Genomic DNA, 6,920 nt, shown 5'->3' with positions numbered 1-6,920 from the left:
GCTCAGACGGTAAAGAATCCACCTGCAATGAGGGACACCTGGGTTCGATCCCTGGGTTGGGAAGATGCACTGGAAAAGGGCAAGGCAACCCACTCCAGTATTCTTGCCTCGAGAATCCCTATGGACAGAGTCGGACATGACTGAGTGACTAAGAGCACAGCATAATGACTAAACAATAAAAAACTGAAGCTGGAGATGCTTACTAGAGGAGGAGCCTTCCTTCCCTAGGACTTCCCCAAGGCCAGCCCTACAAGGAGACAGGCAGTGACATTTCCTACTTTGGTGGAAAACAAGGGGGCCATGGATTTCTACAAGCAAGTCTCTCAGATCAGGAGGGAAAATGCAGGTATCTAAAGAAAGTGTGTGCCTACTGTGTGTGGGCGGCTGTCCTTCGGTACCTGCGTGTATAGAGCACTAGTTTTAAAGTGCAAGAGACTTCTTATAATGATGTCTTCCCACCAGTAGAACGAAGTCTGCCGAGTTCATTCCCTAACTGCAGAAGAATTCTTTACTGTCTGAGCCACCAGGGAAGTCATGTCTGACTCTTTTGCGACCCTCTCCAGGCTCTTCTGTCCACGGGATTACCCAGGCAAGAATACTGGAGTTGGTTGCCATTTCTTTCTCCAGGGGATCTTCCCAACCCAGGAATCGAACGCACATCTTCCACGTCTCCTGCATGGCAAGCAGGATTCTTCAGCACTGAGCCACCAGGGAAGCCCACAGCCTGGGAATCCCTGCACTTCACGGCCTCCCGGAGGCCAAAGGAAGAGTTGAGGAAGAAGCCATTGGTGCGAGTACTGGGCGTCTTTATCAGCCTCGTGTGTCACCACTGGGACACAGAAGTCCTGGCTTCCAAATCTATCTTGGTAGTAAATGCTGCCTGGGACAGGCTTCTTGGAGGAGGGGTAATGTGAGGTGGGTTTTGAAGGATGAACAGGAATTTGCCAAGCTGGATTATACAAAGCCTCAGATACACGGCTAAAGGTTTGGTTCACTGATTCAGTAAACAACTCCTGCCACTCCCTACTGCCCAGCCCTGTGCTGAGTGATGCTGAGGATTATGAGAGGTCTCAGTTCCAGCCCCATATCTGAAGATCTCCTAATCTGGGGAAGAAAGGACTAGACACATATAATCCCAGCCCCATGGGACCAGAGCTGAGCCAGAGGGAGAGATGAGGCTGGGGAAGTAGAGGGTCTACCTGAGGGAGGGCTTCCTGGGAGAGGGGATATTGTGCCTGTATCTTATTGAGTGGGCAGGAATTCACCAAGGTGAGAAAAATTGGAGTGGGGAGGTGGATGCGCAGGCAGAGTGAACAGCATAAGCAAAGGCCTGGTTGAATAAAAAGACCATGAATTTGAATAAAATATGTGAGTTCAGATCCTGCTGGGCCTAAAGCAGTCAAGAAAGGTGTTTGAGAAAGGCGGTATCCCATCCAATCCGCGTGAATGGAGACTTCTGGACAGAGCAGCCACTGGCAAGAGGCTGCAGTTCCTGGCTTTAACTGAATGGTCTGCGATCCAGCCCTTTCTTCAAGGGCTGGGGGAATGGTCCTCCTGGCATCCTTCTAGTGTCTGCCCAAGTCCACACCAGGAGTGGGGGCTGGCTGGGAAACTGGGACACCAGCGGAAGGGCCACCCCATCAGCCCCTGCCTGCCAGGACTTCCTGCATTCAGTCATGGCCTCGTGCCATCCAGACCTGGCTCTGCTGATCTGAGGGCCAGGGCTGGCGGGGTCTGGGGGCGGGGGTGTCAAAAAAACCACCTCCCTACCTCTAGAAGAATTTAGGAAGAGTATGGGCCCTGGAGAGTCCAGATCAGGTTCAAATCTTGGTTAGGCCATTCACTCATTGGCTGTGTGATCTTGGACAAATATGTTGACCTCTCTGAGCTGGTTTCCTTATCTGTGAAATTAAGAGAATTCTATTTATGGGACTGCTAGAGAATTCAGTGGACTCTTCAGGCTGACATATAACAACAGTGGTTGACCTTTGCTGAGCACCTACCCTGTGTTTAACTTGAAGCCACGTCTGTCTCCATCGACTAGATCATTAAATCTGCTGTGCTGGTCCTTGTCACTCCCATTTTACAGCTAAGGATACAGCCACTCAGCCACTCAGGAGCCGAGGTTCCCCAGGGAGGATATGCACAGCCCCAAGGCCCCCTTTACCACTCCTGGTCTTGGCATGGAGCCACCATGCCCACTGGGATGAAGCCAGCTTCATACCCTCTTCCCGCCTCCTCACCCCACCGGTGCCTGGGCATGAAAGAACCTCCTGTTTCTCCAGGGAATTAGCAGCTCTAAGCTCCCAGCAGAGCAGCCAAAAGTGGTCCATTCATTTGCCTTAGTGAGAAGAGACTAATCACTCCCTCCTTCCTCACCCCAGGGGGTAGGGCAGAGAGAAATTTAGAAGAGCCAGGAACTGTAACTCTGGTTGGCTGAGGGAAACTGAGGCAAAGAAGTCATTTATGTAAGATCACCCAGGGGAACTGGGAGGCAAACTTCAGTCTCACTCTGGAGTTGAGCTGAGTTCTGCATTTTTCAGGAGAGAAAATGGAGGCTCAGAGAGGGTCATGGATTTGCTGAAGTCACACAGCAAGTATGGGTCACCAAGGACTCTGGGGAGGCAGCCACCCTCATGGTAGAAAACAGGTCCCACTTCCCGTAAGTTTGTCACCTTGGAGTAGGGCAGGGAAAAGCCCTCAGATTGCTTTGAGCTTCAGTTTCCCCCCGGGGCATAAGTGTAATGATTGCCCCAAGTCGCAGCCTGGAGAGCCTGTGGAGGTAAGGGTGCTGGAATCCTCTGGGGTTGGCAGCCCCATGTGGGGCCGATCTGGGTCTGATTTATCCTCCGGGGCCTGCCTGGGTACCGCAGGGCCCAGCTCAGGGTAAAAGGATGCTCACTTGTTTCTGACAGGACTCGTCGGTCCTGCAGGAGGTAAGCTTGTGAGCCTTACCATCTCCAGGTAAGTGGAGATGACAGTGGGCAGGAGAGGGGGTGGCCGCACATGAAGGGGCTGAGGTGAGCTGGCCAGGGAACACCTTGGGCCACAACTGAGTGTGTTGGACGTTGAACATGAGTGACTGTGCTGAGTATGGCCCCGGGGGCCTGTCCCCGTGCGACTTGGCATCAAGTGGTCACGGTTGGGTGCTGACTGTCTGTAGGTATGCCCATGGCTGTAATCATGCTTGGCTGTAAACAATGTGGGGCAGACGTGAGCTGTTTGTGGCTGCCAGGAAGGCTAAGTTTCCGTGGGTATGCACGGCAACGGGTGTGTTTGAGTGTGAAGGGGCTGGGTGCAGCGGGGCTCAGAGTTGTGAGTTTGGTTGTACAGTAGATATGACTTGTGTGTGGCCAGGTGACAGTGTGAGTGGCCCGTGTGACTTATATGTGGCCTGGCCAGGTGTGGCTGGGCTGCACGTGCTCTCACTGTACGTCTGGGATATGACATCATATCAGTGGTTGGTAATGACGTTGTATGTGACAGGTGTGAATATGCTTGCACGTGCCCTGTGGATATGTCAACTTTGGTGTGTGAGAGGCATTTCAGGGGACAGTGTCTGTTCCTGAGGCCCAGCTCTCCAGGAGGGTCCTGCCTCCTAGCTCATCTTCTGGGCAACCAGCCTCCTCCCCTGTTCCCGCCCCCGACTCGCAGCAGTCCCTGGCCTAAGACCCAGTGTGGGGGAGACAGAGAGGGCACTCAGGGCTGAGGGTGGGAGGCCGCTGGCCCATTCCCAGTGCAGGCCTATAAATAGCTCTTTGAGCCCAGCAGATTCCCAGGCAAGGCTGCCTCATTCAAGCCCCCAGCAACAGCCTGCTCCCAGGCCCCAGGCCAGTCCCTCTAAGCTCAGCCCTGGCACCAGTGAGGGGAGCCAGGGAGTGGGGAGGAGGGGGGAGGGAACAAGTGGGGGGAGTCAGGGTGGGGATTAGCTTGGTTCGGAAGTCACAGACCTGGTCTCCCACTTGTCGTTGTTCAGAAGCTCTGTCGTGTCCAACTGTTTGTGACCCCGTGGACTGCAGCATGCAAGCTTCCCTGTCCTTCACTGTCTCCCTGGGTTTACTCAAACTCACGTCCATTGAGTCAATGATGCCATCTAACCATCTCATCCTGGGTTCCCCCATTCTCCTGCCCTCAGTCTTTCCCAACATCAGGGTCTTTTCAAATGAGTCAGCTCTTCGCATTAGGTGGCCAAAGTATTAGAGTTTCAGCTTCAGCATCAGGGCTCCCAGTTGGCCCCTACCCATACTCTGCAAACTCAGGCAGGGGGTCCTATCTCCCTGAGCCTCAGTTTTCTTGGCTGGAAAATGGGCAGCAGCTTGATAGCAGCTCCCAGCTTCTGTGTTTGCTTCCCATTTCACTCTCCCAGCAACCCTTAAGGTGGTTTACGTTTAATGATCCGTGTTTTTGACAGGGAAACTGAGACGCAGGAAAATGAAATGGCTGGTCCAGAGTTACACTGTTAGGGATTTCAGAGAGGATTTTTTTTTTGAGGGGTGGCATGCTTCAAAGCCTGTGGGGTCTCAGTTTCCTGACCAGGGACTGAACCTTGGCCATGGTAGTGAAAGTGTGGAATTCTAACCATTAGCCCAGCATGGAACTCCTCAGAAAGGGGTTTTGAACTCTGGACTTGTGGGGGCCAAGCTGCCCCCACACAAGTCACCCAGACTCCTGTCCCTGCTGCCTGCCACCTGCAGACACTCACAGTGGTGTGACCCCTGACCACCATCCGTCTTCTGTGATGAGAAGTTCCCCAGCGTGTCACGTTGGTCCCTACGGCCACCACTAGCCCACCCCCAGAACAGCCTGCTGACACAGACCTTCCAGGGCAAACTTGCTCCCTTGGGGTCTTCCCTCATCCTTCACTCATTCTCACCCCCTTTTTGGTAATCTTGCTGAAATCACCCAGTTCCCTGTTTCTTTGTTTTCCCACCAGTCGAGACCCACCCTCAGAGATACAGCCACACACATACATGGATGCAGGACACTCAGCCAGCACAGCCCAGTCTCGGTGCTGAGAAACGGAGACCCTGGGAAGAAAGGCTTGCTAGGCAAAGGGCTGATTTCTTTATATTTTTGTCCTCCCTCATTTCCAGTTGTCATTATGGGAAAATACCCAGAACACAGAATTTACCATTTGCAAGTGCATGGTTAGTGGCGGTGACCCACATTACTATGCAACCATCACCACTGTCTGGTTCTAGAATACGTCCAACAGGCCCAGAGGAAGCCCTGTCCCCATGTGCAGTCCATGCGTCATCCCCTCCCCCAGCTCCTGGTCATCCCAATCTACTCTCTGCCTCTGTATTTCTCTATTCTGAACATTTCATATAAAGGGACTCAGACTGTGACCCTTTTATGCTTGGCTTCGTTCACTCAGCATAGTATTTTCAAAGTTCATCTATGTTGGAACATGTATTAGTACTTCGTTCCTTTTTATGGCTGAATAATATTCCATTGTAGACCCTTTAAGATCTGGGATCTCCCTACAAAGACATGCACACCACCCCCTCAACAAAGCAAAAATATTTCTGTAACAACAATACCTGGTCCACCCCAGGTGCTCCATAAAAGCTGACTAGATAATAGAATGAGTGGATGGATGATAGTTCTGGCTGCCACTGGCAGAAACAGCTCTGGGTGTGACATACCTGGTCCCTGACTTTGCAAGGCTCTTACCATCTGTGTGCCCTAAGGAGCTTGCTTTCCTCTCTGAGTCTTGCTTCCTCTGTATACTGTGGTGTAAAACAGTAACTGTAGCCAAAACTGTTTAAAGTGTGAGCCCTGGAGAGCTAGACAGACCAGGATTGGAATCCCAGCTCTGCTCTTTGCCTAGGCGTGACCTTGAGAGAGAGACTTCATCTCCCTGGGGACTCAGTTTCCCCATCTGTAAGATGGAGCAGGCCCCACCATGGGACTTCTGGGGACACTGGTGAATGGGAAGAAGTCTGGCACAGTCGTCTCTGGGGTGGGGTGAGTGGTCGTAGGAGTGGGGAGGGGATTTTAGGCAGAGGGAACCCCCTCCCTCGCACAGTTGGAGGCTTCAGGCTGGCGGGGGCGCATGCGCAAAGCAGCCCCGCAGCCCCTTTATAAGCGCTGAGGCGGCGCTGGGGCGAGCAGAGCGCAGGGCGCAGGGGTGGACCCGGCGCGGATTGAGCCCAGCCGGAGCGTCCTTTGTGCCGGTCGACCGCCCCGGGATGCGTTGGCGCTAGGAGCCAGGTGGGGGTCGGTCGTGGGGAGGGGGTTACGTTGAGGGAGAGGTCCTAGGGAATTCACACAGAGCTCAAGATTTGGGGGGGGGGGTGCTGGGATCAGAGAGAAGCCCCTAGCATGGGGTGGTGGCTTAGAGGGGGAGGGAAGCCTCGAGTTGGGGAGGGAACGCAAACTAGGAGAGGGCTTGAGAATATCAGGGGGATTCGGATTTGGGGGTAAGGTTGTCTAGAGAATGCAGAGACGACCCTTCGATGGGGAGGGGCCGCGCTGGGGGTGGGTCTTAGAGCTGGGGAGGCACTGGGAACCAAAGCTAAAGAAGGGGAGCCCCAAGTTTAGAGATAAGAGGGGAACAGCCACCCGCTGAGCGTGAGACTCCAGAACAGGGCACCCCGTGTCTGAGCTGAGACACCCCAAGATTTTAAGTGGGGATTCCCAGTTTCCAGATGAATGCAGGATTCCAGGATGGACTGCAGCGGTGAGGGGCTCCCCAGACCAGCCTGAGCCCGATAGAAGGGGGTCTGTACAAAGACTGAACCCCCATAGGGAAGGGGTGTCCTGCGGTGTCTCTGCCCTTTTGGCTCAGGTCTTGTTACCACATCTTGACTCAGGCAGGAGGCTCTGGGGGCGCTCCATCCCACGGTGGTTCCTGTTGTTTCCTGGGACCTAGAGTTGGGGTGCTGTCCCTTCTCTTGGGGAGCACGCTGTGTGTC

Source organism: Bubalus kerabau, chromosome 1, assembly GCF_029407905.1.
Source record: "Bubalus kerabau isolate K-KA32 ecotype Philippines breed swamp buffalo chromosome 1, PCC_UOA_SB_1v2, whole genome shotgun sequence".
Classification (NCBI taxonomy): domain Eukaryota; kingdom Metazoa; phylum Chordata; class Mammalia; order Artiodactyla; family Bovidae; genus Bubalus; species Bubalus kerabau.
This window is presented reverse-complemented; position numbering follows the sequence as displayed.